This window comes from Eschrichtius robustus, chromosome 14, assembly GCF_028021215.1.
Source record: "Eschrichtius robustus isolate mEscRob2 chromosome 14, mEscRob2.pri, whole genome shotgun sequence".
NCBI classification, from domain to species: domain Eukaryota; kingdom Metazoa; phylum Chordata; class Mammalia; order Artiodactyla; family Eschrichtiidae; genus Eschrichtius; species Eschrichtius robustus.
The window spans coordinates 61,213,664-61,239,517 of NC_090837.1; positions in this window are offsets into that span (position 1 = coordinate 61,213,664).

Below are 25,854 nucleotides of genomic sequence, written 5' to 3' on the forward strand. Positions count from 1 at the left end.
TACACATGTGGACCCCAAAGAAGTGCTGGGCCGTGGGTGTTCTCAGGCCAAGAGCAGTCCTTGTTCTGGCCTTCACCTGCTCTGTGGATCAAAGGTTCTTTGACTCTGCTCCTTTGGAAGCCTTTCAGAGCTGACCCTATGCCTTGGCTGCTGAAGCACAGAGGCATAGAGGCCTTTCACCCTGAAGGCATGGGCTTGTTTCCCATGGAAAGAGTCTATGTCGCCCCTCCCCGGCTGGAAGCGTGTAAGTTGACACCATTTTTTCTGCCCATGGAAAATACAAGAAGGTGTACTCGGTTTGGGCTGCCTGGTAAAACAGTTTGCAGTCGCCAGCACCCTGAGTACTATTCCTCAAGTTTGATTATTCCTAGCTAGGTAAACCCGGACTTCGGAGGCTAGATGGGAGCAAACGTGTTAAGCTTGTGGAGAAAGCCTTTGACCAATGGCAAAATGCTTGTGCTTGTGGCGGGGATTAGGCAGGGACTCTCCCACTCAAGGTTTTTACTTACGATACGCTTTCCTTTTAGGCTGAACCAGGCGACGTGTGTGTATCACATCCTGGGAAGCAGGGCCTGAGGGGAAACTGCCACCTGACTGGCCTCCATTATAGGCAGCTGACAAAACGGTCCCAAGCTTACGGAACCCACTTACCACGAAATGTTTCTCTTCAGAAGAGGAGATTTTGCTACCACGCGTCAGCAGCTCCTCTCCCTCAGAGTGCTGTTCTTGTTTAGACTAGGGAAAACCACCACGATTTCCAGGTTTTGAACGGCTCTTTTCCCAGTTGGTTTCATCCGAGAAAGAGCCAGAAGGGCTGATCTCAGGCAATCGGCCTGCACACCGTGAGTCCTTGGGGTAGGGCAGTCCTGAGTCAATGTGTCTCCTAAAGAACGAAAGCAAAGTTTCCTGCCACAGCAAAGCACAGAGAGGCCTGGTGCTTTCTCTAGGAAATTCAAGTGGGCTTGAAAGGTGAGGCCTAGACTACATTGTGGAAAAGATCGGGATTACGGCTACCTCTCTCCCTCTCTCTGCCCCGTACCCTGTGCTCAGCCGTGTGGGAATGCTGATTGGGAGAGTCTGCCTCTCTGCCGGGCTCAGAAGGCTTCTTCCCGTTTGGGCAATTCCGTTTGTGTCTTACTTCGTGGAGGAGGAATGAGGGCGCCCAGAGGTTTTCTGACGTGAAATAACTAATGACAGAGCATCTGGAGGAGCTGGTTTCTCGGTGGAAGGAGCCAAAAAGCCAGCATTCCTAAGGTCTCTTTGAGAGCTGCCAGACACTCTGCCGTCATAGGCCTAAGAATTGGCCCTTGTAACGGCACGGCAACACTTGGAATCCTAGGACACTGTGGAAGGGCGACTCGCAAACTGGATGGAAGAAGCTTCCAAGCCCAGTGTTCTTTCATGTACCAAAGAGAACGCAAGTGTCTGACGCTGGTAGCATTGTTGCTGGAGAGCACTGGCATCCTTGTGGGCCTGTCGGCTACTTTCCTGTTTCCGACCCTCTCAGGAAACTCTTCCAAAATACCGTTGGAACCTGCTTAGAGAGCGAAGCTGCGAAGTGGATGCACAGAACATTAACCTAGATACCAGCCCAGGGTCCCCAGCATCCATTTTTCTCTGGAGGGTACTTACCCCACACAGGGATTCAAGCAGCGCGTTTGCCTTGTACAACTTACACAGGAAAATGGGATGAGACGTTGGGTCACTCTGCTTGTGCTCACACTACGTGCCCCGGAGAAGTTATGACGCAGCAGATGTCCACCCCCTTTCTCTACACATGTGGACCCCAAAGAGGCGCTGGGTAGTGGGTGTTCTCAGGCCAAGAGCAGTCCTTGTTCTGGGCTGCACATGCTTTGTGGTTCACAGGTTGTCTGACCCTGCTCCTCTGGGAGACTTTCAGAGCTGACGCTATCCCTGGGCTGCCCAAGCAAAGAGGCATAGAGGCCTTTCACCCTGAAGGCCATGGGCTTGTTTCCCATGGAGAATGTGTACGTCGCCCCTCCCGGGCTGGAGGCGTGTAAGTTGACACCATGTATTCTGCCCACGGAAAATCCAAGTAGGTGTACTCGATTTGGGCTGCCTGGTGAAACAGTGTGCAGTCGCCAGCACCCGGAGTACTTTTCCTCTAGTTTGATTCCTAGCTAGGTAAACCCGGACTTCGGAGGCTAGGTGGCAGCAAACGTGTTAAGCTTGTGGGGAAACCCTTTGACCAATGGGCCATATGCTTGTGCGTGTGGCCGGAGTTAGGCAGGAACTCTCCCACTCAGGGTTTTTCCCTTACGATAAGCTGTCCCTTTTGGCTGAAGCAGCGGGCGTGTCTGTATCACAGCCTGGGAAGCAGGGCCTGAGGGGAGGCTGCCAACTGACTAGCCTCCATTATAGGCAGCTGAGAAAATGGGGCAATTCTTATGGAACCCGCTTACAACGAAATGTTTCTCTTCAGAAGAGGGGATTTTGCTACCACACGTCAGCAGCTCCTCTCCCTCAGAGTGCTGTTCCTGTGTAGACTAGGGAAAACCACCATGGTCTCCAGCTTTTGAACGGCTCTTTTCCCAGTTGGTTTCATCCGTGAAAGAGCCAGAAGGGCTGATCTCAAGCAATCGGCCTGCACAACCTGAGTCCTTGGGGTCAGGCAGTCCTGAGTCATTGTGCCACCAAAAGAATGAAAGCAAAGTTGCCTGCCACAGGAAAGCACAGCGAGGCCTGGTGCTTTCTCTCGGAAATTGAAGTGGGCTTGAAAGGTGAGGCTTATACTACATTGTGGAAAAGCTCGTGGTTACGGCTATCTTTCTCCCTCTCTCTGTCCCGTCCCATGGGCTCAGCCGTGTGGGAATGCTGAGTGGGAGAGACCGCCTCTGTGTCGGGCTCAGAAGTCTTCTTCGCTTTAGGGCAATTACGTTTCTGTCTTACTTCGTGGAGGAAGAATGAGGGCGCCCAGAGATTTTCTGACATGAAATAACTAATGACAGAGCATCTGGAGGAGCTGGAAGGAGCCGAAAAGCCAGCATTCCGAAGGTGTCTGTGAGAGCTGCCAGACACTCTGCCGTCATAGGCCTAAGAATCTTTGTGACGGCATGGCAACACTTGGAATCCTAGGACACTGTGGAAGGGCGACTCGCAAACTGGGTGGAAGAAGGTTCCAAGCCCAGTGTTCTTTCATGTACCAAAGAGAACGCAAGTGTCTGAGGCTGGGAGCATTGTTGCTGGAGAGCACTGCATCCTCGTGGGCCTGTCGGCTACTTGCCTGTTTCCGACCCTCTCAGGAAACTCTTCCAAAACGCCGTTGGGGCCCGCTTAGAGAGCGAAGCTGCGAAGTGGATGCTCGGAATATTAACCTATTTACTGGCCCCGGGTCCCAAGCATCCATCCTTCTCTGGAGGGTACGTACCCCACCAAGGGATTCAAGCAGGGAGTATGCCTTGTACAACTTACACAGGAAACTGGGTTGAGATGAAGGGCCACGCTGCTTGTGCTCACACTACGTGCGCCAGAGAAGTTATGACGTAGCAGATATCAACCCCCTTTCTTTACACATGTGGACCCCAAAGAAGTGCTGGGCCGTGGGTGTTCTCAGGCCAAGAGCAGTCCTTGTTCTGGCCTTCACCTGCTCTGTGGATCAAAGGTTCTTTGACTCTGCTCCTTTGGAAGCCTTTCAGAGCTGACCCTATGCCTTGGCTGCTGAAGCACAGAGGCATAGAGGCCTTTCACCCTGAAGGCATGGGCTTGTTTCCCATGGAAAGAGTCTATGTCGCCCCTCCCCGGCTGGAAGCGTGTAAGTTGACACCATTTTTTCTGCCCATGGAAAATACAAGAAGGTGTACTCGGTTTGGGCTGCCTGGTAAAACAGTTTGCAGTCGCCAGCACCCTGAGTACTATTCCTCAAGTTTGATTATTCCTAGCTAGGTAAACCCGGACTTCGGAGGCTAGATGGGAGCAAACGTGTTAAGCTTGTGGAGAAAGCCTTTGACCAATGGCAAAATGCTTGTGCTTGTGGCGGGGATTAGGCAGGGACTCTCCCACTCAAGGTTTTTACTTACGATACGCTTTCCTTTTAGGCTGAACCAGGCGACGTGTGTGTATCACATCCTGGGAAGCAGGGCCTGAGGGGAAACTGCCACCTGACTGGCCTCCATTATAGGCAGCTGACAAAACGGTCCCAAGCTTACGGAACCCACTTACCACGAAATGTTTCTCTTCAGAAGAGGAGATTTTGCTACCACGCGTCAGCAGCTCCTCTCCCTCAGAGTGCTGTTCTTGTTTAGACTAGGGAAAACCACCACGATTTCCAGGTTTGAACGGCTCTTTTCCCAGTTGGTTTCATCCGAGAAAGAGCCAGAAGGGCTGATCTCAGGCAATCGGCCTGCACACCGTGAGTCCTTGGGGTAGGGCAGTCCTGAGTCAATGTGTCTCCTAAAGAACGAAAGCAAAGTTTCCTGCCACAGCAAAGCACAGAGAGGCCTGGTGCTTTCTCTAGGAAATTCAAGTGGGCTTGAAAGGTGAGGCCTAGACTACATTGTGGAAAAGATCGGGATTACGGCTACCTCTCTCCCTCTCTCTGCCCCGTACCCTGTGCTCAGCCGTGTGGGAATGCTGATTGGGAGAGTCTGCCTCTCTGCCGGGCTCAGAAGGCTTCTTCCCGTTTGGGCAATTCCGTTTGTGTCTTACTTCGTGGAGGAGGAATGAGGGCGCCCAGAGGTTTTCTGACGTGAAATAACTAATGACAGAGCATCTGGAGGAGCTGGTTTCTCGGTGGAAGGAGCCAAAAAGCCAGCATTCCTAAGGTCTCTTTGAGAGCTGCCAGACACTCTGCCGTCATAGGCCTAAGAATTGGCCCTTGTAACGGCACGGCAACACTTGGAATCCTAGGACACTGTGGAAGGGCGACTCGCAAACTGGATGGAAGAAGCTTCCAAGCCCAGTGTTCTTTCATGTACCAAAGAGAACGCAAGTGTCTGACGCTGGTAGCATTGTTGCTGGAGAGCACTGGCCTCCTTGTGGGCCTGTCGGCTACTTTCCTGTTTCCGACCCTCTCAGGAAACTCTTCCAAAATACCGTTGGAACCTGCTTAGAGAGCGAAGCTGCGAAGTGGATGCACAGAACATTAACCTAGATACCAGCCCAGGGTCCCCAGCATCCATTTTTCTCTGGAGGGTACTTACCCCACACAGGGATTCAAGCAGCGCGTTTGCCTTGTACAACTTACACAGGAAAATGGGATGAGACGTTGGGTCACTCTGCTTGTGCTCACACTACGTGCCCCGGAGAAGTTATGACGCAGCAGATGTCCACCCCCTTTCTCTACACATGTGGACCCCAAAGAGGCGCTGGGTAGTGGGTGTTCTCAGGCCAAGAGCAGTCCTTGTTCTGGGCTGCACATGCTTTGTGGTTCACAGGTTGTCTGACCCTGCTCCTCTGGGAGACTTTCAGAGCTGACGCTATCCCTGGGCTGCCCAAGCAAAGAGGCATAGAGGCCTTTCACCCTGAAGGCCATGGGCTTGTTTCCCATGGAGAATGTGTACGTCGCCCCTCCCGGGCTGGAGGCGTGTAAGTTGACACCATGTATTCTGCCCACGGAAAATCCAAGTAGGTGTACTCGATTTGGGCTGCCTGGTGAAACAGTGTGCAGTCGCCAGCACCCGGAGTACTTTTCCTCTAGTTTGATTCCTAGCTAGGTAAACCCGGACTTCGGAGGCTAGGTGGCAGCAAACGTGTTAAGCTTGTGGGGAAACCCTTTGACCAATGGGCCATATGCTTGTGCGTGTGGCCGGAGTTAGGCAGGAACTCTCCCACTCAGGGTTTTTCCCTTACGATAAGCTGTCCCTTTTGGCTGAAGCAGCGGGCGTGTCTGTATCACAGCCTGGGAAGCAGGGCCTGAGGGGAGGCTGCCAACTGACTAGCCTCCATTATAGGCAGCTGAGAAAATGGGGCAATTCTTATGGAACCCGCTTACAACGAAATGTTTCTCTTCAGAAGAGGGGATTTTGCTACCACACGTCAGCAGCTCCTCTCCCTCAGAGTGCTGTTCCTGTGTAGACTAGGGAAAACCACCATGGTCTCCAGCTTTTGAACGGCTCTTTTCCCAGTTGGTTTCATCCGTGAAAGAGCCAGAAGGGCTGATCTCAAGCAATCGGCCTGCACAACCTGAGTCCTTGGGGTCAGGCAGTCCTGAGTCATTGTGCCACCAAAAGAATGAAAGCAAAGTTGCCTGCCACAGGAAAGCACAGCGAGGCCTGGTGCTTTCTCTCGGAAATTGAAGTGGGCTTGAAAGGTGAGGCTTATACTACATTGTGGAAAAGCTCGTGGTTACGGCTATCTTTCTCCCTCTCTCTGTCCCGTCCCATGGGCTCAGCCGTGTGGGAATGCTGAGTGGGAGAGACCGCCTCTGTGTCGGGCTCAGAAGTCTTCTTCGCTTTAGGGCAATTACGTTTCTGTCTTACTTCGTGGAGGAAGAATGAGGGCGCCCAGAGATTTTCTGACATGAAATAACTAATGACAGAGCATCTGGAGGAGCTGGAAGGAGCCGAAAAGCCAGCATTCCGAAGGTGTCTGTGAGAGCTGCCAGACACTCTGCCGTCATAGGCCTAAGAATCTTTGTGACGGCATGGCAACACTTGGAATCCTAGGACACTGTGGAAGGGCGACTCGCAAACTGGGTGGAAGAAGGTTCCAAGCCCAGTGTTCTTTCATGTACCAAAGAGAACGCAAGTGTCTGAGGCTGGGAGCATTGTTGCTGGAGAGCACTGCATCCTCGTGGGCCTGTCGGCTACTTGCCTGTTTCCGACCCTCTCAGGAAACTCTTCCAAAACGCCGTTGGGGCCCGCTTAGAGAGCGAAGCTGCGAAGTGGATGCTCGGAATATTAACCTATTTACTGGCCCCGGGTCCCAAGCATCCATCCTTCTCTGGAGGGTACGTACCCCACCAAGGGATTCAAGCAGGGAGTATGCCTTGTACAACTTACACAGGAAACTGGGTTGAGATGAAGGGCCACGCTGCTTGTGCTCACACTACGTGCGCCAGAGAAGTTATGACGTAGCAGATATCAACCCCCTTTCTTTACACATGTGGACCCCAAAGAAGTGCTGGGCCGTGGGTGTTCTCAGGCCAAGAGCAGTCCTTGTTCTGGCCTTCACCTGCTCTGTGGATCAAAGGTTCTTTGACTCTGCTCCTTTGGAAGCCTTTCAGAGCTGACCCTATGCCTTGGCTGCTGAAGCACAGAGGCATAGAGGCCTTTCACCCTGAAGGCATGGGCTTGTTTCCCATGGAAAGAGTCTATGTCGCCCCTCCCCGGCTGGAAGCGTGTAAGTTGACACCATTTTTTCTGCCCATGGAAAATACAAGAAGGTGTACTCGGTTTGGGCTGCCTGGTAAAAGAGTTTGCAGTCGCCAGCACCCTGAGTACTATTCCTCAAGTTTGATTATTCCTAGCTAGGTAAACCCGGACTTCGGAGGCTAGATGGGAGCAAACGTGTTAAGCTTGTGGAGAAAGCCTTTGACCAATGGCAAAATGCTTGTGCTTGTGGCGGGGATTAGGCAGGGACTCTCCCACTCAAGGTTTTTACTTACGATACGCTTTCCTTTTAGGCTGAACCAGGCGACGTGTGTGTATCACATCCTGGGAAGCAGGGCCTGAGGGGAAACTGCCACCTGACTGGCCTCCATTATAGGCAGCTGACAAAACGGTCCCAAGCTTACGGAACCCACTTACCACGAAATGTTTCTCTTCAGAAGAGGAGATTTTGCTACCACGCGTCAGCAGCTCCTCTCCCTCAGAGTGCTGTTCTTGTTTAGACTAGGGAAAACCACCACGATTTCCAGGTTTTGAACGGCTCTTTTCCCAGTTGGTTTCATCCGAGAAAGAGCCAGAAGGGCTGATCTCAGGCAATCGGCCTGCACACCGTGAGTCCTTGGGGTAGGGCAGTCCTGAGTCAATGTGTCTCCTAAAGAACGAAAGCAAAGTTTCCTGCCACAGCAAAGCACAGAGAGGCCTGGTGCTTTCTCTAGGAAATTCAAGTGGGCTTGAAAGGTGAGGCCTAGACTACATTGTGGAAAAGATCGGGATTACGGCTACCTCTCTCCCTCTCTCTGCCCCGTACCCTGTGCTCAGCCGTGTGGGAATGCTGATTGGGAGAGTCTGCCTCTCTGCCGGGCTCAGAAGGCTTCTTCCCGTTTGGGCAATTCCGTTTGTGTCTTACTTCGTGGAGGAGGAATGAGGGCGCCCAGAGGTTTTCTGACGTGAAATAACTAATGACAGAGCATCTGGAGGAGCTGGTTTCTCGGTGGAAGGAGCCAAAAAGCCAGCATTCCTAAGGTCTCTTTGAGAGCTGCCAGACACTCTGCCGTCATAGGCCTAAGAATTGGCCCTTGTAACGGCACGGCAACACTTGGAATCCTAGGACACTGTGGAAGGGCGACTCGCAAACTGGATGGAAGAAGCTTCCAAGCCCAGTGTTCTTTCATGTACCAAAGAGAACGCAAGTGTCTGACGCTGGTAGCATTGTTGCTGGAGAGCACTGGCATCCTTGTGGGCCTGTCGGCTACTTTCCTGTTTCCGACCCTCTCAGGAAACTCTTCCAAAATACCGTTGGAACCTGCTTAGAGAGCGAAGCTGCGAAGTGGATGCACAGAACATTAACCTAGATACCAGCCCAGGGTCCCCAGCATCCATTTTTCTCTGGAGGGTACTTACCCCACACAGGGATTCAAGCAGCGCGTTTGCCTTGTACAACTTACACAGGAAAATGGGATGAGACGTTGGGTCACTCTGCTTGTGCTCACACTACGTGCCCCGGAGAAGTTATGACGCAGCAGATGTCCACCCCTTTCTCTACACATTTGGACCCCAAAGAGGCGCTGGGTAGTGGGTGTTCTCAGGCCAAGAGCAGTCCTTGTTCTGGGCTGCACATGCTTTGTGGTTCACAGGTTGTCTGACCCTGCTCCTCTGGGAGACTTTCAGAGCTGACGCTATCCCTGGGCTGCCCAAGCAAAGAGGCATAGAGGCCTTTCACCCTGAAGGCCATGGGCTTGTTTCCCATGGAGAATGTGTACGTCGCCCCTCCCGGGCTGGAGGCGTGTAAGTTGACACCATGTATTCTGCCCACGGAAAATCCAAGTAGGTGTACTCGATTTGGGCTGCCTGGTGAAACAGTGTGCAGTCGCCAGCACCCGGAGTACTTTTCCTCTAGTTTGATTCCTAGCTAGGTAAACCCGGACTTCGGAGGCTAGGTGGCAGCAAACGTGTTAAGCTTGTGGGGAAACCCTTTGACCAATGGGCCATATGCTTGTGCGTGTGGCCGGAGTTAGGCAGGAACTCTCCCACTCAGGGTTTTTCCCTTACGATAAGCTGTCCCTTTTGGCTGAAGCAGCGGGCGTGTCTGTATCACAGCCTGGGAAGCAGGGCCTGAGGGGAGGCTGCCAACTGACTAGCCTCCATTATAGGCAGCTGAGAAAATGGGGCAATTCTTATGGAACCCGCTTACAACGAAATCTTTCTCTTCAGAAGAGGGGATTTTGCTACCACACGTCAGCAGCTCCTCTCCCTCAGAGTGCTGTTCCTGTGTAGACTAGGGAAAACCACCATGGTCTCCAGCTTTTGAACGGCTCTTTTCCCAGTTGGTTTCATCCGTGAAAGAGCCAGAAGGGCTGATCTCAAGCAATCGGCCTGCACAACCTGAGTCCTTGGGGTCAGGCAGTCCTGAGTCATTGTGCCACCAAAAGAATGAAAGCAAAGTTGCCTGCCACAGGAAAGCACAGCGAGGCCTGGTGCTTTCTCTCGGAAATTGAAGTGGGCTTGAAAGGTGAGGCTTATACTACATTGTGGAAAAGCTCGTGGTTACGGCTATCTTTCTCCCTCTCTCTGTCCCGTCCCATGGGCTCAGCCGTGTGGGAATGCTGAGTGGGAGAGACCGCCTCTGTGTCGGGCTCAGAAGTCTTCTTCGCTTTAGGGCAATTACGTTTCTGTCTTACTTCGTGGAGGAAGAATGAGGGCGCCCAGAGATTTTCTGACATGAAATAACTAATGACAGAGCATCTGGAGGAGCTGGAAGGAGCCGAAAAGCCAGCATTCCGAAGGTGTCTGTGAGAGCTGCCAGACACTCTGCCGTCATAGGCCTAAGAATCTTTGTGACGGCATGGCAACACTTGGAATCCTAGGACACTGTGGAAGGGCGACTCGCAAACTGGGTGGAAGAAGGTTCCAAGCCCAGTGTTCTTTCATGTACCAAAGAGAACGCAAGTGTCTGAGGCTGGGAGCATTGTTGCTGGAGAGCACTGCATCCTCGTGGGCCTGTCGGCTACTTGCCTGTTTCCGACCCTCTCAGGAAACTTTTCCGAAACGCCGTTGGGGCCCGCTTAGAGAGCGAAGCTGCGAAGTGGATGCTCGGAATATTAACCTATTTACTGGCCCCGGGTCCCAAGCATCCATCCTTCTCTGGAGGGTACGTACCCCACCAAGGGATTCAAGCAGGGAGTATGCCTTGTACAACTTACACAGGAAACTGGGTTGAGATGAAGGGCCACGCTGCTTGTGCTCACACTACGTGCGCCAGAGAAGTTATGACGTAGCAGATATCAACCCCCTTTCTTTACACATGTGGACCCCAAAGAAGTGCTGGGCCGTGGGTGTTCTCAGGCCAAGAGCAGTCCTTGTTCTGGCCTTCACCTGCTCTGTGGATCAAAGGTTCTTTGACTCTGCTCCTTTGGAAGCCTTTCAGAGCTGACCCTATGCCTTGGCTGCTGAAGCACAGAGGCATAGAGGCCTTTCACCCTGAAGGCATGGGCTTGTTTCCCATGGAAAGAGTCTATGTCGCCCCTCCCCGGCTGGAAGCGTGTAAGTTGACACCATTTTTTCTGCCCATGGAAAATACAAGAAGGTGTACTCGGTTTGGGCTGCCTGGTAAAACAGTTTGCAGTCGCCAGCACCCTGAGTACTATTCCTCAAGTTTGATTATTCCTAGCTAGGTAAACCCGGACTTCGGAGGCTAGATGGGAGCAAACGTGTTAAGCTTGTGGAGAAAGCCTTTGACCAATGGCAAAATGCTTGTGCTTGTGGCGGGGATTAGGCAGGGACTCTCCCACTCAAGGTTTTTACTTACGATACGCTTTCCTTTTAGGCTGAACCAGGCGACGTGTGTGTATCACATCCTGGGAAGCAGGGCCTGAGGGGAAACTGCCACCTGACTGGCCTCCATTATAGGCAGCTGACAAAACGGTCCCAAGCTTACGGAACCCACTTACCACGAAATGTTTCTCTTCAGAAGAGGAGATTTTGCTACCACGCGTCAGCAGCTCCTCTCCCTCAGAGTGCTGTTCTTGTTTAGACTAGGGAAAACCACCACGATTTCCAGGTTTTGAACGGCTCTTTTCCCAGTTGGTTTCATCCGAGAAAGAGCCAGAAGGGCTGATCTCAGGCAATCGGCCTGCACACCGTGAGTCCTTGGGGTAGGGCAGTCCTGAGTCAATGTGTCTCCTAAAGAACGAAAGCAAAGTTTCCTGCCACAGCAAAGCACAGAGAGGCCTGGTGCTTTCTCTAGGAAATTCAAGTGGGCTTGAAAGGTGAGGCCTAGACTACATTGTGGAAAAGATCGGGATTACGGCTACCTCTCTCCCTCTCTCTGCCCCGTACCCTGTGCTCAGCCGTGTGGGAATGCTGATTGGGAGAGTCTGCCTCTCTGCCGGGCTCAGAAGGCTTCTTCCCGTTTGGGCAATTCCGTTTGTGTCTTACTTCGTGGAGGAGGAATGAGGGCGCCCAGAGGTTTTCTGACGTGAAATAACTAATGACAGAGCATCTGGAGGAGCTGGTTTCTCGGTGGAAGGAGCCAAAAAGCCAGCATTCCTAAGGTCTCTTTGAGAGCTGCCAGACACTCTGCCGTCATAGGCCTAAGAATTGGCCCTTGTAACGGCACGGCAACACTTGGAATCCTAGGACACTGTGGAAGGGCGACTCGCAAACTGGATGGAAGAAGCTTCCAAGCCCAGTGTTCTTTCATGTACCAAAGAGAACGCAAGTGTCTGACGCTGGTAGCATTGTTGCTGGAGAGCACTGGCATCCTTGTGGGCCTGTCGGCTACTTTCCTGTTTCCGACCCTCTCAGGAAACTCTTCCAAAATACCGTTGGAACCTGCTTAGAGAGCGAAGCTGCGAAGTGGATGCACAGAACATTAACCTAGATACCAGCCCAGGGTCCCCAGCATCCATTTTTCTCTGGAGGGTACTTACCCCACACAGGGATTCAAGCAGCGCGTTTGCCTTGTACAACTTACACAGGAAAATGGGATGAGACGTTGGGTCACTCTGCTTGTGCTCACACTACGTGCCCCGGAGAAGTTATGACGCAGCAGATGTCCACCCCCTTTCTCTACACATGTGGACCCCAAAGAGGCGCTGGGTAGTGGGTGTTCTCAGGCCAAGAGCAGTCCTTGTTCTGGGCTGCACATGCTTTGTGGTTCACAGGTTGTCTGACCCTGCTCCTCTGGGAGACTTTCAGAGCTGACGCTATCCCTGGGCTGCCCAAGCAAAGAGGCATAGAGGCCTTTCACCCTGAAGGCCATGGGCTTGTTTCCCATGGAGAATGTGTACGTCGCCCCTCCCGGGCTGGAGGCGTGTAAGTTGACACCATGTATTCTGCCCACGGAAAATCCAAGTAGGTGTACTCGATTTGGGCTGCCTGGTGAAACAGTGTGCAGTCGCCAGCACCCGGAGTACTTTTCCTCTAGTTTGATTCCTAGCTAGGTAAACCCGGACTTCGGAGGCTAGGTGGCAGCAAACGTGTTAAGCTTGTGGGGAAACCCTTTGACCAATGGGCCATATGCTTGTGCGTGTGGCCGGAGTTAGGCAGGAACTCTCCCACGCAGGGTTTTTCCCTTACGATAAGCTGTCCCTTTTGGCTGAAGCAGCGGGCGTGTCTGTATCACAGCCTGGGAAGCAGGGCCTGAGGGGAGGCTGCCAACTGACTAGCCTCCATTATAGGCAGCTGAGAAAATGGGGCAATTCTTATGGAACCCGCTTACAACGAAATGTTTCTCTTCAGAAGAGGGGATTTTGCTACCACACGTCAGCAGCTCCTCTCCCTCAGAGTGCTGTTCCTGTGTAGACTAGGGAAAACCACCATGGTCTCCAGCTTTTGAACGGCTCTTTTCCCAGTTGGTTTCATCCGTGAAAGAGCCAGAAGGGCTGATCTCAAGCAATCGGCCTGCACAACCTGAGTCCTTGGGGTCAGGCAGTCCTGAGTCATTGTGCCACCAAAAGAATGAAAGCAAAGTTGCCTGCCACAGGAAAGCACAGCCAGGCCTGGTGCTTTCTCTCGGAAATTGAAGTGGGCTTGAAAGGTGAGGCTTATACTACATTGTGGAAAAGCTCGTGGTTACGGCTATCTTTCTCCCTCTCTCTGTCCCGTCCCATGGGCTCAGCCGTGTGGGAATGCTGAGTGGGAGAGACCGCCTCTGTGTCGGGCTCAGAAGTCTTCTTCGCTTTAGGGCAATTACGTTTCTGTCTTACTTCGTGGAGGAAGAATGAGGGCGCCCAGAGATTTTCTGACATGAAATAACTAATGACAGAGCATCTGGAGGAGCTGGAAGGAGCCGAAAAGCCAGCATTCCGAAGGTGTCTGTGAGAGCTGCCAGACACTCTGCCGTCATAGGCCTAAGAATCTTTGTGACGGCATGGCAACACTTGGAATCCTAGGACACTGTGGAAGGGCGACTCGCAAACTGGGTGGAAGAAGGTTCCAAGCCCAGTGTTCTTTCATGTACCAAAGAGAACGCAAGTGTCTGAGGCTGGTAGCATTGTTGCTGGAGAGCACTGCATCCTCGTGGGCCTGTCGGCTACTTGCCTGTTTCCGACCCTCTCAGGAAACTCTTCCGAAACGCCGTTGGGGCCCGCTTAGAGAGCGAAGCTGCGAAGTGGATGCTCGGAATATTAACCTATTTACTGGCCCCGGGTCCCAAGCATCCATCCTTCTCTGGAGGGTACGTACCCCACCAAGGGATTCAAGCAGGGAGTATGCCTTGTACAACTTACACAGGAAACTGGGTTGAGATGAAGGGCCACGCTGCTTGTGCTCACACTACGTGCGCCAGAGAAGTTATGACGTAGCAGATATCAACCCCCTTTCTTTACACATGTGGACCCCAAAGAAGTGCTGGGCCGTGGGTGTTCTCAGGCCAAGAGCAGTCCTTGTTCTGGCCTTCACCTGCTCTGTGGATCAAAGGTTCTTTGACTCTGCTCCTTTGGAAGCCTTTCAGAGCTGACCCTATGCCTTGGCTGCTGAAGCACAGAGGCATAGAGGCCTTTCACCCTGAAGGCATGGGCTTGTTTCCCATGGAAAGAGTCTATGTCGCCCCTCCCCGGCTGGAAGCGTGTAAGTTGACACCATTTTTTCTGCCCATGGAAAATACTAGAAGGTGTACTCGGTTTGGGCTGCCTGGTAAAACAGTTTGCAGTCGCCAGCACCCTGAGTACTATTCCTCAAGTTTGATTATTCCTAGCTAGGTAAACCCGGACTTCGGAGGCTAGATGGGAGCAAACGTGTTAAGCTTGTGGAGAAAGCCTTTGACCAATGGCAAAATGCTTGTGCTTGTGGCGGGGATTAGGCAGGAACTCTCCCACTCAAGGTTTTTACTTACGATACGCTTTCCTTTTAGGCTGAACCAGGCGACGTGTGTGTATCACATCCTGGGAAGCAGGGCCTGAGGGGAAACTGCCACCTGACTGGCCTCCATTATAGGCAGCTGACAAAACGGTCCCAAGCTTACGGAACCCACTTACCACGAAATGTTTCTCTTCAGAAGAGGAGATTTTGCTACCACGCGTCAGCAGCTCCTCTCCCTCAGAGTGCTGTTCTTGTTTAGACTAGGGAAAACCACCACGATTTCCAGGTTTTGAACGGCTCTTTTCCCAGTTGGTTTCATCCGAGAAAGAGCCAGAAGGGCTGATCTCAGGCAATCGGCCTGCACACCGTGAGTCCTTGGGGTAGGGCAGTCCTGAGTCAATGTGTCTCCTAAAGAACGAAAGCAAAGTTTCCTGCCACAGCAAAGCACAGAGAGGCCTGGTGCTTTCTCTAGGAAATTCAAGTGGGCTTGAAAGGTGAGGCCTAGACTACATTGTGGAAAAGATCGGGATTACGGCTACCTCTCTCCCTCTCTCTGCCCCGTACCCTGTGCTCAGCCGTGTGGGAATGCTGATTGGGAGAGTCTGCCTCTCTGCCGGGCTCAGAAGGCTTCTTCCCGTTTGGGCAATTCCGTTTGTGTCTTACTTCGTGGAGGAGGAATGAGGGCGCCCAGAGGTTTTCTGACGTGAAATAACTAATGACAGAGCATCTGGAGGAGCTGGTTTCTCGGTGGAAGGAGCCAAAAAGCCAGCATTCCTAAGGTCTCTTTGAGAGCTGCCAGACACTCTGCCGTCATAGGCCTAAGAATTGGCCCTTGTAACGGCACGGCAACACTTGGAATCCTAGGACACTGTGGAAGGGCGACTCGCAAACTGGATGGAAGAAGCTTCCAAGCCCAGTGTTCTTTCATGTACCAAAGAGAACGCAAGTGTCTGACGCTGGTAGCATTGTTGCTGGAGAGCACTGGCATCCTTGTGGGCCTGTCGGCTACTTTCCTGTTTCCGACCCTCTCAGGAAACTCTTCCAAAATACCGTTGGAACCTGCTTAGAGAGCGAAGCTGCGAAGTGGATGCACAGAACATTAACCTAGATACCAGCCCAGGGTCCCCAGCATCCATTTTTCTCTGGAGGGTACTTACCCCACACAGGGATTCAAGCAGCGCGTTTGCCTTGTACAACTTACACAGGAAAATGGGATGAGACGTTGGGTCACTCTGCTTGTGCTCACACTACGTGCCCCGGAGAAGTTATGACGTAGCAGATGTCCACCCCCTTTCTCTACACATGTGGACCCCAAAGAGGCGCTGGGTAGTGGGTGTTCTCAGGCCAAGAGCAGTCCTTGTTCTGGGCTGCACATGCTTTGTGGTTCACAGGTTGTCTGACCCTGCTCCTCTGGGAGACTTTCAGAGCTGACGCTATCCCTGGGCTGCCCAAGCAAAGAGGCATAGAGGCCTTTCACCCTGAAGGCCATGGGCTTGTTTCCCATGGAGAATGTGTACGTCGCCCCTCCGGGGCTGGAGGCGTGTAAGTTGACACCATGAATTCTGCCCACGGAAAATCCAAGTAGGTGTACTCGATTTGGGCTGCCTGGTGAAACAGTGTGCAGTCGCCAGCACCCGGAGTACTTTTCCTCTAGTTTGATTCCTAGCTAGGTAAACCCGGACTTCGGAGGCTAGGTGGCAGCAAACGTGTTAAGCTTGTGGGGAAACCCTTTGACCAATGGGCCATATGCTTGTGCGTGTGGCCGGAGTTAGGCAGGAACTCTCCCACTCAGGGTTTTTCCCTTACGATAAGCTGTCCCTTTTGGCTGAAGCAGCGGGCGTGTCTGTATCACAGCCTGGGAAGCAGGGCCTGAGGGGAGGCTGCCAACTGACTAGCCTCCATTATAGGCAGCTGAGAAAATAGGGCAATTCTTATGGAACCCGCTTACAACGAAATCTTTCTCTTCAGAAGAGGGGATTTTGCTACCACACGTCAGCAGCTCCTCTCCCTCAGAGTGCTGTTCCTGTGTAGACTAGGGAAAACCACCATGGTCTCCAGCTTTTGAACGGCTCTTTTCCCAGTTGGTTTCATCCGTGAAAGAGCCAGAAGGGCTGATCTCAAGCAATCGGCCTGCACAACCTGAGTCCTTGGGGTCAGGCAGTCCTGAGTCATTGTGCCACCAAAAGAATGAAAGCAAAGTTGCCTGCCACAGGAAAGCACAGCGAGGCCTGGTGCTTTCTCTCGGAAATTGAAGTGGGCTTGAAAGGTGAGGCTTATACTACATTGTGGAAAAGCTCGTGGTTACGGCTATCTTTCTCCCTCTCTCTGTCCCGTCCCATGGGCTCAGCCGTGTGGGAATGCTGAGTGGGAGAGACCGCCTCTGTGTCGGGCTCAGAAGTCTTCTTCGCTTTAGGGCAATTACGTTTCTGTCTTACTTCGTGGAGGAAGAATGAGGGCGCCCAGAGATTTTCTGACATGAAATAACTAATGACAGAGCATCTGGAGGAGCTGGAAGGAGCCGAAAAGCCAGCATTCCGAAGGTGTCTGTGAGAGCTGCCAGACACTCTGCCGTCATAGGCCTAAGAATCTTTGTGACGGCATGGCAACACTTGGAATCCTAGGACACTGTGGAAGGGCGACTCGCAAACTGGGTGGAAGAAGGTTCCAAGCCCAGTGTTCTTTCATGTACCAAAGAGAACGCAAGTGTCTGAGGCTGGGAGCATTGTTGCTGGAGAGCACTGCATCCTCGTGGGCCTGTCGGCTACTTGCCTGTTTCCGACCCTCTCAGGAAACTCTTCCAAAACGCCGTTGGGGCCCGCTTAGAGAGCGAAGCTGCGAAGTGGATGCTCGGAATATTAACCTATTTACTGGCCCCGGGTCCCAAGCATCCATCCTTCTCTGGAGGGTACGTACCCCACCAAGGGATTCAAGCAGGGAGTATGCCTTGTACAACTTACACAGGAAACTGGGTTGAGATGAAGGGCCACGCTGCTTGTGCTCACACTACGTGCGCCAGAGAAGTTATGACGTAGCAGATATCAACCCCCTTTCTTTACACATGTGGACCCCAAAGAAGTGCTGGGCCGTGGGTGTTCTCAGGCCAAGAGCAGTCCTTGTTCTGGCCTTCACCTGCTCTGTGGATCAAAGGTTCTTTGACTCTGCTCCTTTGGAAGCCTTTCAGAGCTGACCCTATGCCTTGGCTGCTGAAGCACAGAGGCATAGAGGCCTTTCACCCTGAAGGCATGGGCTTGTTTCCCATGGAAAGAGTCTATGTCGCCCCTCCCCGGCTGGAAGCGTGTAAGTTGACACCATTTTTTCTGCCCATGGAAAATACAAGAAGGTGTACTCGGTTTGGGCTGCCTGGTAAAACAGTTTGCAGTCGCCAGCACCCTGAGTACTATTCCTCAAGTTTGATTATTCCTAGCTAGGTAAACCCGGACTTCGGAGGCTAGATGGGAGCAAACGTGTTAAGCTTGTGGAGAAAGCCTTTGACCAATGGCAAAATGCTTGTGCTTGTGGCGGGGATTAGGCAGGGACTCTCCCACTCAAGGTTTTTACTTACGATACGCTTTCCTTTTAGGCTGAACCAGGCGACGTGTGTGTATCACATCCTGGGAAGCAGGGCCTGAGGGGAAACTGCCACCTGACTGGCCTCCATTATAGGCAGCTGACAAAACGGTCCCAAGCTTACGGAACCCACTTACCACGAAATGTTTCTCTTCAGAAGAGGAGATTTTGCTACCACGCGTCAGCAGCTCCTCTCCCTCAGAGTGCTGTTCTTGTTTAGACTAGGGAAAACCACCACGATTTCCAGGTTTTGAACGGCTCTTTTCCCAGTTGGTTTCATCCGAGAAAGAGCCAGAAGGGCTGATCTCAGGCAATCGGCCTGCACACCGTGAGTCCTTGGGGTAGGGCAGTCCTGAGTCAATGTGTCTCCTAAAGAACGAAAGCAAAGTTTCCTGCCACAGCAAAGCACAGAGAGGCCTGGTGCTTTCTCTAGGAAATTCAAGTGGGCTTGAAAGGTGAGGCCTAGACTACATTGTGGAAAAGATCGGGATTACGGCTACCTCTCTCCCTCTCTCTGCCCCGTACCCTGTGCTCAGCCGTGTGGGAATGCTGATTGGGAGAGTCTGCCTCTCTGCCGGGCTCAGAAGGCTTCTTCCCGTTTGGGCAATTCCGTTTGTGTCTTACTTCGTGGAGGAGGAATGAGGGCGCCCAGAGGTTTTCTGACGTGAAATAACTAATGACAGAGCATCTGGAGGAGCTGGTTTCTCGGTGGAAGGAGCCAAAAAGCCAGCATTCCTAAGGTCTCTTTGAGAGCTGCCAGACACTCTGCCGTCATAGGCCTAAGAATTGGCCCTTGTAACGGCACGGCAACACTTGGAATCCTAGGACACTGTGGAAGGGCGACTCGCAAACTGGATGGAAGAAGCTTCCAAGCCCAGTGTTCTTTCATGTACCAAAGAGAACGCAAGTGTCTGACGCTGGTAGCATTGTTGCTGGAGAGCACTGGCATCCTTGTGGGCCTGTCGGCTACTTTCCTGTTTCCGACCCTCTCAGGAAACTCTTCCAAAATACCGTTGGAACCTGCTTAGAGAGCGAAGCTGCGAAGTGGATGCACAGAACATTAACCTAGATACCAGCCCAGGGTCCCCAGCATCCATTTTTCTCTGGAGGGTACTTACCCCACACAGGGATTCAAGCAGCGCGTTTGCCTTGTACAACTTACACAGGAAAATGGGATGAGACGTTGGGTCACTCTGCTTGTGCTCACACTACGTGCCCCGGAGAAGTTATGACGCAGCAGATGTCCACCCCCTTTCTCTACACATGTGGACCCCAAAGAGGCGCTGGGTAGTGGGTGTTCTCAGGCCAAGAGCAGTCCTTGTTCTGGGCTGCACATGCTTTGTGGTTCACAGGTTGTCTGACCCTGCTCCTCTGGGAGACTTTCAGAGCTGACGCTATCCCTGGGCTGCCCAAGCAAAGAGGCATAGAGGCCTTTCACCCTGAAGGCCATGGGCTTGTTTCCCATGGAGAATGTGTACGTCGCCCCTCCCGGACTGGAGGCGTGTAAGTTGACACCATGTATTCTGCCCACGGAAAATCCAAGTAGGTGTACTCGATTTGGGCTGCCTGGTGAAACAGTGTGCAGTCGCCAGCACCCGGAGTACTTTTCCTCTAGTTTGATTCCTAGCTAGGTAAACCCGGACTTCGGAGGCTAGGTGGCAGCAAACGTGTTAAGCTTGTGGGGAAACCCTTTGACCAATGGGCCATATGCTTGTGCGTGTGGCCGGAGTTAGGCAGGAACTCTCCCACTCAGGGTTTTTCCCTTACGATAAGCTGTCCCTTTTGGCTGAAGCAGCGGGCGTGTCTGTATCACAGCCTGGGAAGCAGGGCCTGAGGGGAGGCTGCCAACTGACTAGCCTCCATTATAGGCAGCTGAGAAAATGGGGCAATTCTTATGGAACCCGCTTACAACGAAATGTTTCTCTTCAGAAGAGGGGATTTTGCTACCACACGTCAGCAGCTCCTCTCCCTCAGAGTGCTGTTCCTGTGTAGACTAGGGAAAACCACCATGGTCTCCAGCTTTTGAACGGCTCTTTTCCCAGTTGGTTTCATCCGTGAAAGAGCCAGAAGGGCTGATCTCAAGCAATCGGCCTGCACAACCTGAGTCCTTGGGGTCAGGCAGTCCTGAGTCATTGTGCCACCAAAAGAATGAAAGCAAAGTTGCCTGCCACAGGAAAGCACAGCGAGGCCTGGTGCTTTCTCTCGGAAATTGAAGTGGGCTTGAAAGGTGAGGCTTATACTACATTGTGGAAAAGCTCGTGGTTACGGCTATCTTTCTCCCTCTCTCTGTCCCGTCCCATGGGCTCAGCCGTGTGGGAATGCTGAGTGGGAGAGACCGCCTCTGTGTCGGGCTCAGAAGTCTTCTTCGCTTTAGGGCAATTACGTTTCTGTCTTACTTCGTGGAGGAAGAATGAGGGCGCCCAGAGATTTTCTGACATGAAATAACTAATGACAGAGCATCTGGAGGAGCTGGAAGGAGCCGAAAAGCCAGCATTCCGAAGGTGTCTGTGAGAGCTGCCAGACACTCTGCCGTCATAGGCCTAAGAATCTTTGTGACGGCATGGCAACACTTGGAATCCTAGGACACTGTGGAAGGGCGACTCGCAAACTGGGTGGAAGAAGGTTCCAAGCCCAGTGTTCTTTCATGTACCAAAGAGAACGCAAGTGTCTGAGGCTGGGAGCATTGTTGCTGGAGAGCACTGCATCCTCGTGGGCCTGTCGGCTACTTGCCTGTTTCCGACCCTCTCAGGAAACTCTTCCAAAACGCCATTGGGGCCCGCTTAGAGAGCGAAGCTGCGAAGTGGATGCTCGGAATATTAACCTATTTACTGGCCCCGGGTCCCAAGCATCCATCCTTCTCTGGAGGGTACGTACCCCACCAAGGGATTCAAGCAGGGAGTATGCCTTGTACAACTTACACAGGAAACTGGGTTGAGATGAAGGGCCACGCTGCTTGTGCTCACACTACGTGCGCCAGAGAAGTTATGACGTAGCAGATATCAACCCCCTTTCTTTACACATGTGGACCCCAAAGAAGTGCTGGGCCGTGGGTGTTCTCAGGCCAAGAGCAGTCCTTGTTCTGGCCTTCACCTGCTCTGTGGATCAAAGGTTCTTTGACTCTGCTCCTTTGGAAGCCTTTCAGAGCTGACCCTATGCCTTGGCTGCTGAAGCACAGAGGCATAGAGGCCTTTCACCCTGAAGGCATGGGCTTGTTTCCCATGGAAAGAGTCTATGTCGCCCCTCCCCGGCTGGAAGCGTGTAAGTTGACACCATTTTTTCTGCCCATGGAAAATACAAGAAGGTGTACTCGGTTTGGGCTGCCTGGTAAAACAGTTTGCAGTCGCCAGCACCCTGAGTACTATTCCTCAAGTTTGATTATTCCTAGCTAGGTAAACCCGGACTTCGGAGGCTAGATGGGAGCAAACGTGTTAAGCTTGTGGAGAAAGCCTTTGACCAATGGCAAAATGCTCGTGCTTGTGGCGGGGATTAGGCAGGAACTCTCCCACTCAAGGTTTTTACTTACGATACGCTTTCCTTTTAGGCTGAACCAGGCGACGTGTGTGTATCACATCCTGGGAAGCAGGGCCTGAGGGGAAACTGCCACCTGACTGGCCTCCATTATAGGCAGCTGACAAAACGGTCCCAAGCTTACGGAACCCACTTACCACGAAATGTTTCTCTTCAGAAGAGGAGATTTTGCTACCACGCGTCAGCAGCTCCTCTCCCTCAGAGTGCTGTTCTTGTTTAGACTAGGGAAAACCACCACGATTTCCAGGTTTTGAACGGCTCTTTTCCCAGTTGGTTTCATCCGAGAAAGAGCCAGAAGGGCTGATCTCAAGCAGTCGGCCTGCACACCGTGAGTCCTTGGGGTAGGGCAGTCCTGAGTCAATGTGTCTCCTAAAGAACGAAAGCAAAGTTTCCTGCCACAGCAAAGCACAGAGAGGCCTGGTGCTTTCTCTAGGAAATTCAAGTGGGCTTGAAAGGTGAGGCCTAGACTACATTGTGGAAAAGATCGGGATTACGGCTACCTCTCTCCCTCTCTCTGCCCCGTACCCTGTGCTCAGCCGTGTGGGAATGCTGATTGGGAGAGTCTGCCTCTCTGCCGGGCTCAGAAGGCTTCTTCCCGTTTGGGCAATTCCGTTTGTGTCTTACTTCGTGGAGGAGGAATGAGGGCGCCCAGAGGTTTTCTGACGTGAAATAACTAATGACAGAGCATCTGGAGGAGCTGGTTTCTCGGTGGAAGGAGCCAAAAAGCCAGCATTCCTAAGGTCTCTTTGAGAGCTGCCAGACACTCTGCCGTCATAGGCCTAAGAATTGGCCCTTGTAACGGCACGGCAACACTTGGAATCCTAGGACACTGTGGAAGGGCGACTCGCAAACTGGATGGAAGAAGCTTCCAAGCCCAGTGTTCTTTCATGTACCAAAGAGAACGCAAGTGTCTGACGCTGGTAGCATTGTTGCTGGAGAGCACTGGCATCCTTGTGGGCCTGTCGGCTACTTTCCTGTTTCCGACCCTCTCAGGAAACTCTTCCAAAATACCGTTGGAACCTGCTTAGAGAGCGAAGCTGCGAAGTGGATGCACAGAACATTAACCTAGATACCAGCCCAGGGTCCCCAGCATCCATTTTTCTCTGGAGGGTACTTACCCCACACAGGGATTCAAGCAGCGCGTTTGCCTTGTACAACTTACACAGGAAAATGGGATGAGACGTTGGGTCACTCTGCTTGTGCTCACACTACGTGCCCCGGAGAAGTTATGACGCAGCAGATGTCCACCCCCTTTCTCTACACATGTGGACCCCAAAGAGGCGCTGGGTAGTGGGTGTTCTCAGGCCAAGAGCAGTCCTTGTTCTGGGCTGCACATGCTTTGTGGTTCACAGGTTGTCTGACCCTGCTCCTCTGGGAGACTTTCAGAGCTGACGCTATCCCTGGGCTGCCCAAGCAAAGAGGCATAGAGGCCTTTCACCCTGAAGGCCATGGGCTTGTTTCCCATGGAGAATGTGTACGTCGCCCCTCCCGGGCTGGAGGCGTGTAAGTTGACACCATGTATTCTGCCCACGGAAAATCCAAGTAGGTGTACTCGATTTGGGCTGCCTGGTGAAACAGTGTGCAGTCGCCAGCACCCGGAGTACTTTTCCTCTAGTTTGATTCCTAGCTAGGTAAACCCGGACTTCGGAGGCTAGGTGGCAGCAAACGTGTTAAGCTTGTGGGGAAACCCTTTGACCAATGGGCCATATGCTTGTGCGTGTGGCCGGAGTTAGGCAGGAACTCTCCCACTCAGGGTTTTTACCTTACGATAAGCTGTCCCTTTTGGCTGAAGCAGCGGGCGTGTCTGTATCACAGCCTGGGAAGCAGGGCCTGAGGGGAGGCTGCCAACTGACTAGCCTCCATTATAGGCAGCTGAGAAAATGGGGCAATTCTTATGGAACCCGCTTACAACGAAATGTTTCTCTTCAGAAGAGGGGATTTTGCTACCACACGTCAGCAGCTCCTCTCCCTCAGAGTGCTGTTCCTGTGTAGACTAGGGAAAACCACCATGGTCTCCAGCTTTTGAACGGCTCTTTTCCCAGTTGGTTTCATCCGTGAAAGAGCCAGAAGGGCTGATCTCAAGCAATCGGCCTGCACAACCTGAGTCCTTGGGGTCAGGCAGTCCTGAGTCATTGTGCCACCAAAAGAATGAAAGCAAAGTTGCCTGCCACAGGAAAGCACAGCGAGGCCTGGTGCTTTCTCTCGGAAATTGAAGTGGGCTTGAAAGGTGAGGCTTATACTACATTGTGGAAAAGCTCGTGGTTACGGCTATCTTTCTCCCTCTCTCTGTCCCGTCCCATGGGCTCAGCCGTGTGGGAATGCTGAGTGGGAGAGACCGCCTCTGTGTCGGGCTCAGAAGTCTTCTTCGCTTTAGGGCAATTACGTTTCTGTCTTACTTCGTGGAGGAAGAATGAGGGCGCCCAGAGATTTTCTGACATGAAATAACTAATGACAGAGCATCTGGAGGAGCTGGAAGGAGCCGAAAAGCCAGCATTCCGAAGGTGTCTGTGAGAGCTGCCAGACACTCTGCCGTCATAGGCCTAAGAATCTTTGTGACGGCATGGCAACACTTGGAATCCTAGGACACTGTGGAAGGGCGACTCGCAAACTGGGTGGAAGAAGGTTCCAAGCCCAGTGTTCTTTCATGTACCAAAGAGAACGCAAGTGTCTGAGGCTGGTAGCATTGTTGCTGGAGAGCACTGCATCCTCGTGGGCCTGTCGGCTACTTGCCTGTTTCCGACCCTCTCAGGAAACTCTTCCGAAACGCCGTTGGGGCCCGCTTAGAGAGCGAAGCTGCGAAGTGGATGCTCGGAATATTAACCTATTTACTGGCCCCGGGTCCCAAGCATCCATCCTTCTCTGGAGGGTACGTACCCCACCAAGGGATTCAAGCAGGGAGTATGCCTTGTACAACTTACACAGGAAACTGGGTTGAGATGAAGGGCCACGCTGCTTGTGCTCACACTACGTGCGCCAGAGAAGTTATGACGTAGCAGATATCAACCCCCTTTCTTTACACATGTGGACCCCAAAGAAGTGCTGGGCCGTGGGTGTTCTCAGGCCAAGAGCAGTCCTTGTTCTGGCCTTCACCTGCTCTGTGGATCAAAGGTTCTTTGACTCTGCTCCTTTGGAAGCCTTTCAGAGCTGACCCTATGCCTTGGCTGCTGAAGCACAGAGGCATAGAGGCCTTTCACCCTGAAGGCATGGGCTTGTTTCCCATGGAAAGAGTCTATGTCGCCCCTCCCCGGCTGGAAGCGTGTAAGTTGACACCATTTTTTCTGCCCATGGAAAATACAAGAAGGTGTACTCGGTTTGGGCTGCCTGGTAAAACAGTTTGCAGTCGCCAGCACCCTGAGTACTATTCCTCAAGTTTGATTATTCCTAGCTAGGTAAACCCGGACTTCGGAGGCTAGATGGGAGCAAACGTGTTAAGCTTGTGGAGAAAGCCTTTGACCAATGGCAAAATGCTTGTGCTTGTGGCGGGGATTAGGCAGGGACTCTCCCACTCAAGGTTTTTACTTACGATACGCTTTCCTTTTAGGCTGAACCAGGCGACGTGTGTGTATCACATCCTGGGAAGCAGGGCCTGAGGGGAAACTGCCACCTGACTGGCCTCCATTATAGGCAGCTGACAAAACGGTCCCAAGCTTACGGAACCCACTTACCACGAAATGTTTCTCTTCAGAAGAGGAGATTTTGCTACCACGCGTCAGCAGCTCCTCTCCCTCAGAGTGCTGTTCTTGTTTAGACTAGGGAAAACCACCACGATTTCCAGGTTTTGAACGGCTCTTTTCCCAGTTGGTTTCATCCGAGAAAGAGCCAGAAGGGCTGATCTCAGGCAATCGGCCTGCACACCGTGAGTCCTTGGGGTAGGGCAGTCCTGAGTCAATGTGTCTCCTAAAGAACGAAAGCAAAGTTTCCTGCCACAGGAAAGCACAGAGAGTCCTGGTGCTTTCTCTAGGAAATTCTAGTGGGCTTGAAAGGTGAGGCCTAGACTACATTGTGGAAAAGATCGGGATTACGGCTACCTCTCTCCCTCTCTCTGCCCCGTACCCTGTGCTCAGCCGTGTGGGAATGCTGATTGGGAGAGTCTGCCTCTCTGCCGGGCTCAGAAGGCTTCTTCCCGTTTGGGCAATTCCGTTTGTGTCTTACTTCGTGGAGGAGGAATGAGGGC